General features: G+C 33.5%; 1 pseudogene; it reads right to left on the bottom strand.

Moving 5' to 3' along the window:
* Positions 1–230: 230 nt before the first annotated feature.
* LOC125199485 lies at positions 231–2,078 on the bottom strand (annotated as a pseudogene).
* Positions 2,079–8,753: the final 6,675 nt, after the last annotated feature.

Raw genomic sequence — 8,753 nt, 5'->3', positions numbered from 1 at the left:
TCCAACGCCATCAAGACGATGCGAAAAGAGATGCAACTCGTCTATATCTACGATCACAACAACATCAAGACGGCACCAAGGCACCCGACTAACTCACATTCAAGTTCCACTATACAAACGCACTTCTCATCACTCAATTAGAGAGCTAATAGCGTAAAACACGCTTCAAAGCGAAAGGGTGAAGATGTCCTATATACTAAAAACGGTTTAATAGAACTTAGCTATGACGCCGTGTCTCACACTCTCTCCAAGAGGCAAGAGCGTCTCGACCTTAATGTACAGATTTCTCCGCATCACCTCTTGCTATGTCTGGACCAAGAACCGGTTGCATAATAACACTGCAAGAAAATCGCGTAGGTATGCTTAGTTACCTCAAAAGTATGGAAAAAACTGAGTCATGCTTAGATAAATCGAGGAAAATGACATACTCGGGAGATCCATTGCTGGTTAAAGGTACACCTGCACTTGAACTCGACTGCAACGAGCCATGAGTAGCAACGGTTGAATTACTCGAATGAGCCACACCAGAAGAGTGGCAACCTATAAATAAACACAACATGGTTCACATTTGAGAACATTCACAACAAGTGCATAGACGAAGGCCTAAGAAATAATGAGCAATCACGCTCTTTTAACGAGACAAACTACCTTGAAGAACGACGACAGCAAAAAAGATGAAGGTGAAAAGCAGAGCCATCAAGCTTCCACTGGATGATGCTGATGAAGACGACAACGCCTTTGCTGCTCTCATCTTCTTCAAGACCTTCATCCTCTCGATCTTGGCACGTTTAATCATGGCTAGCTCGGATAACTCTCTGATGAGCTTCTGGTCGGCTGCATCTAACGAAGCCCTCTTGGAGGGCGCGGAGGCTTTGAGGACTTCTTCTTGCCCGATGACCTCCCCTTCTCCCGTTTACCATTCTTCCCCGTCTGCGGTGAAATCTCATCAACCGCTTTCGGATTCTCGTCCACACTCACAGAAATCGAAACCACATTCCCTAGATTCTCATCTGCAAGAGAAGAAGCTCCTCCTTCTGTACTCGTATCGATGAATCTATCTATATCAATCACAATTTCCCTCTCTTTTGCTGAGATAAAATCCATTTTTTAGCTTCTTTTTCCCTTTCTCCAAAGCTAGGCTTCCATGAACTGTGAAATTAGGTAGAAATTCATCAAGATTTTGAACTAACTAAACTAAGAAATGCAGTCTACTTTTATAAAGCCATAAACAAATTCTAGCTAGAGACAGCCACATAAACTAAGCTAAATAAAAAGAACAAAAATGATTAGTAAGACAAAAGCATTATTAGTCTACGATGAAATAAACAGTAGCTTACAACAATGAATTAAGGGCAAAGAATACGACATTTCATAAAAATTCCACAAATAATTGCTCAGAAAAGAACAAAATGGAACTAGATTTTTAATTATTGATGTGAAGAAGAGAAAAATTAGCAGTCAACCATGTCCATTAATCGGCAAATTCATCGAACTAATCGAAATGGGATTAACTATTAAGACAATCAGATTCAAGAATCAAAAAAAAAACAACATTTGAACTAAACAAAGATGGAAAGAAATTGGATTCAGTAATCAAGATTTGAAATGCAGCTAAATTACAGCAACACAAGAAAATCACTGAGAGAGAGAGAGAAAGAGCACTTGAGCTTTCAAGAACAAAGAGTACCTTTTTGCGAAAAAGCAAATTCAAGAAGTCCCTGATCCAAATAATACAAGATTGTCACATGTAACTTGAAATAATTGAAATCTCAAATCTTGGGGGCTTTCAAGATCCAATTTTTCTCACTCCCTTTCTCTGGAAATGCCAGCAAATATTTCAAGACTCGATTTTTAGCCTCCTCTCTCTCAGTTTCACTTCACCCTTTTGAGCTGCTTGAATTTCCCAGCGACTTTGACCGCAGAAGTAGAAAATTCAAGACGGCTAAAGCCAGATTTTAATACTCTCTCGCAAAAACAAGCATGAATTATTGTTGTTGGTGAGTGTACAGATGAGTTGAGAGCACATTGTGTGTATACATATAAAAATGATAAACAAATATATACACGAATGATTCATCAAGGTCTGAAAGCGACATCCCATCTGAACAGAAAGTGGGATTCTGTGTCTTTCGTTAGAAGTTCAGTTTTTTTGAAACGAAACGACGTGATTTGGCACCGACACATTGTTATTAGCAAAGTCCACTAATCTTGGCGGTCTGAATCTCATCATTCTTCGTATTACTTTTTTTATTTAATATGGAGTATTATTTTATTACGTTAATAATATGTGAATGTAATGTTATTGTCCATGTACACATAACACATCTGGTTTGTGAAAATATGCGTAGCACGTTATTTTAATTTTAGTTTTTGCGACATTTGGGTAACGTGTATTAATTTTTTCATATAGTATGAGTAGGATGTTTGATGGAATAGTTATCTACTACTAGTATATAATAGTAAGAGATTAAGAGATTTTACTTTATTTTTTTATGCGTCATATATAGATAATATTTTAATTTAATGTCAGTTTGGTTGGGGTTGTTTCTAAAATTATTTGGAGTGTTTCCACGAATCACTGATCACCATGCGGAGATCGTAAAAGCAATATTATCCGATAAATAATAGAAAGTAAATAGAAATTAGATTCGTATGAACAAGTGGCCCAAAACAAGCTAGAAGTGGTATTATTTATGTGATTTCTTTGTATGTCGCTTTCTTGTTTTGTCTTGCACTAGCTTTTGTTAAAAATCCAAAATAAACCAATTTACTTGCTTTTTAGTTAGATACATAGTTTTAGCAAGCATCCCTTCTTCGTGAATACCTTTTGTACTACATTACAGCTCAAGAACCGTCGGTTGTGGTTCGGAACCGCGGTTCATGATTCAAATTCCTTGAACCGAATCACCCGACAAGGTATTCGCTGCTCTGCTCGGTTCAAAAACCACCTGTTAAAGTGCATTCAAAATTGCCGCTTTTGGGCCAAACCTACGGTTCGTCCGGGTTCGACGGTTCATTTTTTTTCTTTTTAGTTTTTATTTATCTACAAAAGGCGCATAAATAAAATTCAAACAATAAGGATGATAGTTGCAATTTATTGATATAAATTTCAATGAGACTACAAGTTACAATTATAAGTTATAACGATTGCAATTTACGAAAGACTTGAAGTCCTGAAGTATTAAATAATAAATTAAAACATACTTGTAAATTTTAACAAGACCCTACAAAAAAGACTTGAAGTTTTGAACAATGAATATATAAGTATATACTCTTGGCCGACGAAGATGTTTCTACGACTAAATCAGGACACCTTTAGCAATACAACCTTAAATGTTGAGTTTAGTCTAACAATCAATAACTATGGTAGAATTGTCAAAAGTTTCAAGGATTTAGTCTTATAGAGAAGTCTCATTCATCGACTAGAGTATATACAAATACAATTATTTAATTATATTTGCATATTTTTTAAGTTGAAACAAATGTAAAAAAAGAAATAACGGAAAAGGACTTGAGTTCAACTTAGATTTAAAATTTAAGTTAAGGTGCCTACGTATCCTCAATGCTCAATTGTATTGGGGAATCAAAGCTCACGTAGTTCTTTTACCCGACTTGCCTAGTTGGTGGTAGGGGCATGCCATATTCGATCGTATGAATTATCTTCATATGACGTATGAGAGACGATATCCCCCACCATCATTAAATTTGTAGACTTTGTTGCGTAGTTACAACATGCATTAAACTCCGATGTCATCTCGAGATACGTACGCTACTAGACACTATTGAGACATTCTTGTAATGTTTAACAAATATAGACATAGTTGATGATAACTTAGACTTTTTACCGCTTTGTGGTACGGGTGGAAGAAGGGGATGCATGTCCTCATCACAATAAGAAGACATATTGAAATTGAAGTATGAGAATGAGAGTAGAAAATAGCATTGAGAAGAGAAATCTTTGTCAACACATGAATGAGGTGAATAGAAATGACGGGAAGGGGGTATTTATAGGAGAAAATTGGAAAAAATCATATTTAAAAAAAATTGAAAATTGAAATTTTGGCTTATGATCCGAATCGCGTAACCTGCGGTTTAGTCCACGCTTATGGCCAAAACCACCGGTTCCGACGTAAAACCGACGATTCTCACCACTTTTATGCAACACTACACCGAAAAAGTTTACACTCTAGCCCGAAACCTACTTAAACTCGTTGAACCGACGGTTCAAACCGACGGTTTTGATCCGCCATTTCGTTTCTCAAATTCTTTGAATCGAACCAACCGTCTAACGGTTCGGAATGCTGCACCGGTTCCACTCGGTTATGAAGTGACGATTAACCGCTGTTCAATTTGGTTTTCTATTTGTATACATACAGAAATAGTATCGTTAGGAAATTAAATTTTATTTTATGAAAATTCATTTACATTCTAAAATCTACAACATTGGGCACGATCCGATTCCCTTTATGATTAATGACACTTGTACTTTTTCAATAATTTTAATTAAAATTTAATTAAAATATATAAATACAAATAGTTAGAATATAGTGATTAATGACACTTGTACTCTTTTTCAATAATTTTAATTAAAATTAATTAAAATATATAAATACAAATAGTTAGAATATAGTGATTAATGACACTTGTACCTTTTCAATAGTTTTAATTAAAATTAATTAAAATATATAAATACAAATAGTTAGAATATAGTGATTAATGACACTTGTCTTGTACCTTTTCAATAATTTTAATTTAATAAGAATATATAAATATACATAGTTAGAAATATATACCAGTAGAACAATAAAGATAAAAGTAAAAAGTACTCCCTAACAAAATGAATAACATATGTGAAGTGCTCAATTATATTGTAGTTCGATTGTGGAAATATAAATATAGGTGTTAAAAATAGCTTTGATACCCAAGAATAGCTAGTGAAATTTTAGAATATAGATTTTAATTCGCCGATATTTTATATTTGGATTAAATTAGTAGATCATTCAGAATACATAATCGAGGTGCACGAAAATTTTAGAATAAAGATTTTTTGGCTTTTTACATTTTTTTTCTCTTCTTTTTCTTATTGTCTTTACAAAATATATGATTGGACCAAATTACCCATTTATGAAATCCAATTAAAATAAGCCATAAACGTATATTATTTCCCTCACAAAAATACACACCCTGCCAATGGAAAAAATAATTTAATAAATTTTTAAAAAGAAAAATATTGCATTACACGGCCACATTCTCCCTAAAAATACACGTTTTGCCCGTGAGAAAATTAATTTAATAAATTAAAAAATGAAAAATATTGCATTGCACCACCGCATTCTCTCCAAAAATACACACTTCAATTCTCACCGAAATATACGCGTATGTAGGTCGCTTAATTGGTTCTCCGGTTCTCGGGTACCCGAATCGAATCGAACCGACCGGTAATTGAGAAACGGGAATCAGCTCACGGTTCCGTCCGGCACGGCTTCTAATGTTTCTAAAAGTTTCGGGTTCACTACCCGTAACCGACCGGTTTACCCGAACTCGAATAATAAATCAATTTTAGATTTTCAATTTTAAATTCTAATAATATTATGAATATCAAATATAAATATACTACGTAACTTTCGAATAAATAATAATATTATAGGATCTTAATCTTACTGGTAAGTTTAACTAAATTACTCTTATTTATTATCTTATTGGAATATTGGTTGTATACTAGTTAGTATTTTGTTGTGTTGATTTTATTTTTTAGGTATTAATTGAATTATTATTTTTAGGTATTGGATGATAAATATTATTATCTTGTTGATTTGTATTTTTGTGTGTTTATTTGAATTTGTAGGTATTAATTGCTATATTTCTAGATGTTGAATTATTTAAAAAAAAAAATCAAAAACTATAAATCAGATCTGTTCAGAACGGAATCGACTGTTCTACCCGGTCGGTTCAACTGAACGACTGGATCCGGTTCCGGTTCCGATTCGGATTCATGAAAATTTGTAACCGGTACTGGTCAAACCGCCCGGGATAGAACCGTAACCGCGTTAAGGCCTCTACGCGTATGACTTATTTTAAATAGATTTCACAAATGGATAGTTTGGCGCATTCATACATTTTTTGAAGGAAATATTATTAGAATGAAGAGGAAAAAGAATAAAAACAAAAAATAAAATCCTTATTTGTAAAAGTTCACGTAACACTATCCTATATTCGAAAGATAAACGAATTTAATCTTAAATTCTAAAATGTCGATAATTAGGACTTATATTTTAAAATTCTCAAATAACCAAAAGAGGTCGGTTCACTTTGGTAGAAAATGAGCATTCATATTAATACACACTATATTAAATGAGCTACTCACCCCTTAACGCTCATAAGTGAGAGTTATCCACACTTATATGATTAGATTTATATTATTAGATTGGATCACAACTAAGTCGATGTGGGACATAATTTTTAGAGAATTTAACACGCCCTCACGTGGCGGAAAGGACATCGTCTTCCAATCGAGTAAGATACAGAGTAAAGAGAAAACCATCATCGACTGCCCATTTCCCATACTATATTAGAGATGAGCCACTCACCTCTTAAAAGACCTCATAAGGTGTGAGAGTTATCCATACTTATATAAATTAGATTAATCATTCCAAGTCGATGTGAGACATAATTTTTGAGAATTTAACACACTAATCGAATGTAAATAAACATCACTATATTATTTTTGTGTAAACATCAAGCGATATATTTTTGTAAAATGTTGAAATGCATATTTTTTCTTCTGACATGAGATATTAATGAAAATGGAATCCACGGTCGTTCCATTGGCCAAACACATATGAATATGCATTGAATTATGAGGGACATAAATTATTTAGATATGGCGACAACATTATTCTACAAAACGTATAACATATTTGTATTTAATGAAGGCTAAATCATGCCTTGTGGGTGAGGGGATTATTGGACCCATCACTTCAATTATGTGATGCTCATCAACATAGCACGTGAATTTCATATCTTTTTATTATTTCATCACATAAATAATTTTGGTTGTACTCACAATACATGCACACCAACAATTAATTAATATCTCGGCCCCAAGTTAATTGTGACATGTTTTTCACTTATTTGGATATATAAATTAAGAAAATTAGTGAGTTAAAGTGAAAAATAATAATAAAATATATTAGAGAAGAGATAATAATAAATTCAAAAGAGAATAAGTTAGTTAAACTTTTTAAAATATGAAATGCATCATTTAATTTGGGAAACCATAATAATAAATACAAATATATTACATTGAGATGGACGGAGTAGATATTTATAATCGATTTAAACATGCCATATATCACTACTAGAAAAGATTTCTTAAATAAACAAGGAATATTATTATATTTTAGGTCAACTACTAAAAAGATTTATGAGTTCATATTTGATTTAATTCATTATCGTTAACTTGTTAGCATTTCATTTTCCTAACAAAAACTGTTGTTTACAAAAATGTGAGAATTCCATAAAAAAGGTACACTCCTATCCTAAAGAAATCTACGTAATAGATTGGGGCTATTATGTTAAAGCATTTCATCATCTATTATTAGGAGACATGCAGAAAACAAACCATATGGGTATTTAATTCCCTAAAGTAGGGTATAAATCCTAAATTCAAAATCTAGTTTGAACAAAAACGAAATTTAAAATTTAGTTCGGATCTTTGGTACGGTTCAGATATTTTAAAATATTTGGATCTTCGAATCAGATCGGATATTTTAAAATTCGACGTAATCCAAAACATATTTATCACATATAAAACTCCGTGTTGAACAATTCTAATTATATTTTTGGCACTATTATATTTTTGGATTTTGTTGGGATTAGATTTTCAAAATTTTGGATTTTTAGAATTGGATTTACAGATTATTATATATATTTTATGCAATTTTAGATATATCGGACCAGATCAGATTTCATCGGATTTCAAATTTACACATTCGGATATTCGACAATTAAGATCAAATTGGATTATTTTTTCTTGAAATTTTGGATTTTTGGTTGGATCGAATCGAATTGGGCTAAAATTCGATCCGAAATCCGAATGCTCATACCTACCCTAAAGAATATTGTCATAAAAATACGTAAGACAAAGGGTTTTTACTGTTATAAATTCCATAATCTTGTAAAACCAGAATATTCAGAAAGTTAGAAATAGAAATAGAAATAGAAATAGATTAACTGAAATTGGGCTTTGGAGCTTGATTTGAATTTAAAAGCCCAATAAAAAAATTTATGTACTCCTGTGAAAACACTGGTTTAAAAACGGTGTCGTTTGGTATTCTGTTCATGATTTGGTCATTCTGTCACTCAATTTCTCTGCACAAATCTTCAGCTTTGAAAATAGAGGGTTAGGGTTTTATCCAATTTTGCAAGTTTGATGGAGAAATTCGATAGGAGTAGAGGTTCTGATAGGTATAGCAATAGCAGCGCTCCACCTCACCAGTATAATTCAGGCGATAGGCACTCCGCGGCGGCGGAGCTCCGATACACCGTCGTCAACAGGATAATTATCGAGACGGCGGTGGAGGAGGGGGCGCGACAATACTCATGGTTATACCGGCGGAAGGGAGAATATTGGGGCGTTTGACAGCCCGCCGCCCTACCGGCTCTGCCTAGCGGCGGCAGCGGCGTGGGAAGCGTTGGAGGAGGGGGATTGAGACCAATTGGGGATGGAATTGGGGGAATGAGACCAATTGGGA

The sequence above is a fragment of the Salvia hispanica genome, unplaced genomic scaffold (assembly GCF_023119035.1).
Source record: "Salvia hispanica cultivar TCC Black 2014 unplaced genomic scaffold, UniMelb_Shisp_WGS_1.0 HiC_scaffold_516, whole genome shotgun sequence".
Lineage (NCBI taxonomy): Eukaryota > Viridiplantae > Streptophyta > Magnoliopsida > Lamiales > Lamiaceae > Salvia > Salvia hispanica.
Note: the sequence above shows the minus strand (reverse complement) of the source record. Positions and strands in the feature narration are given on the sequence as shown.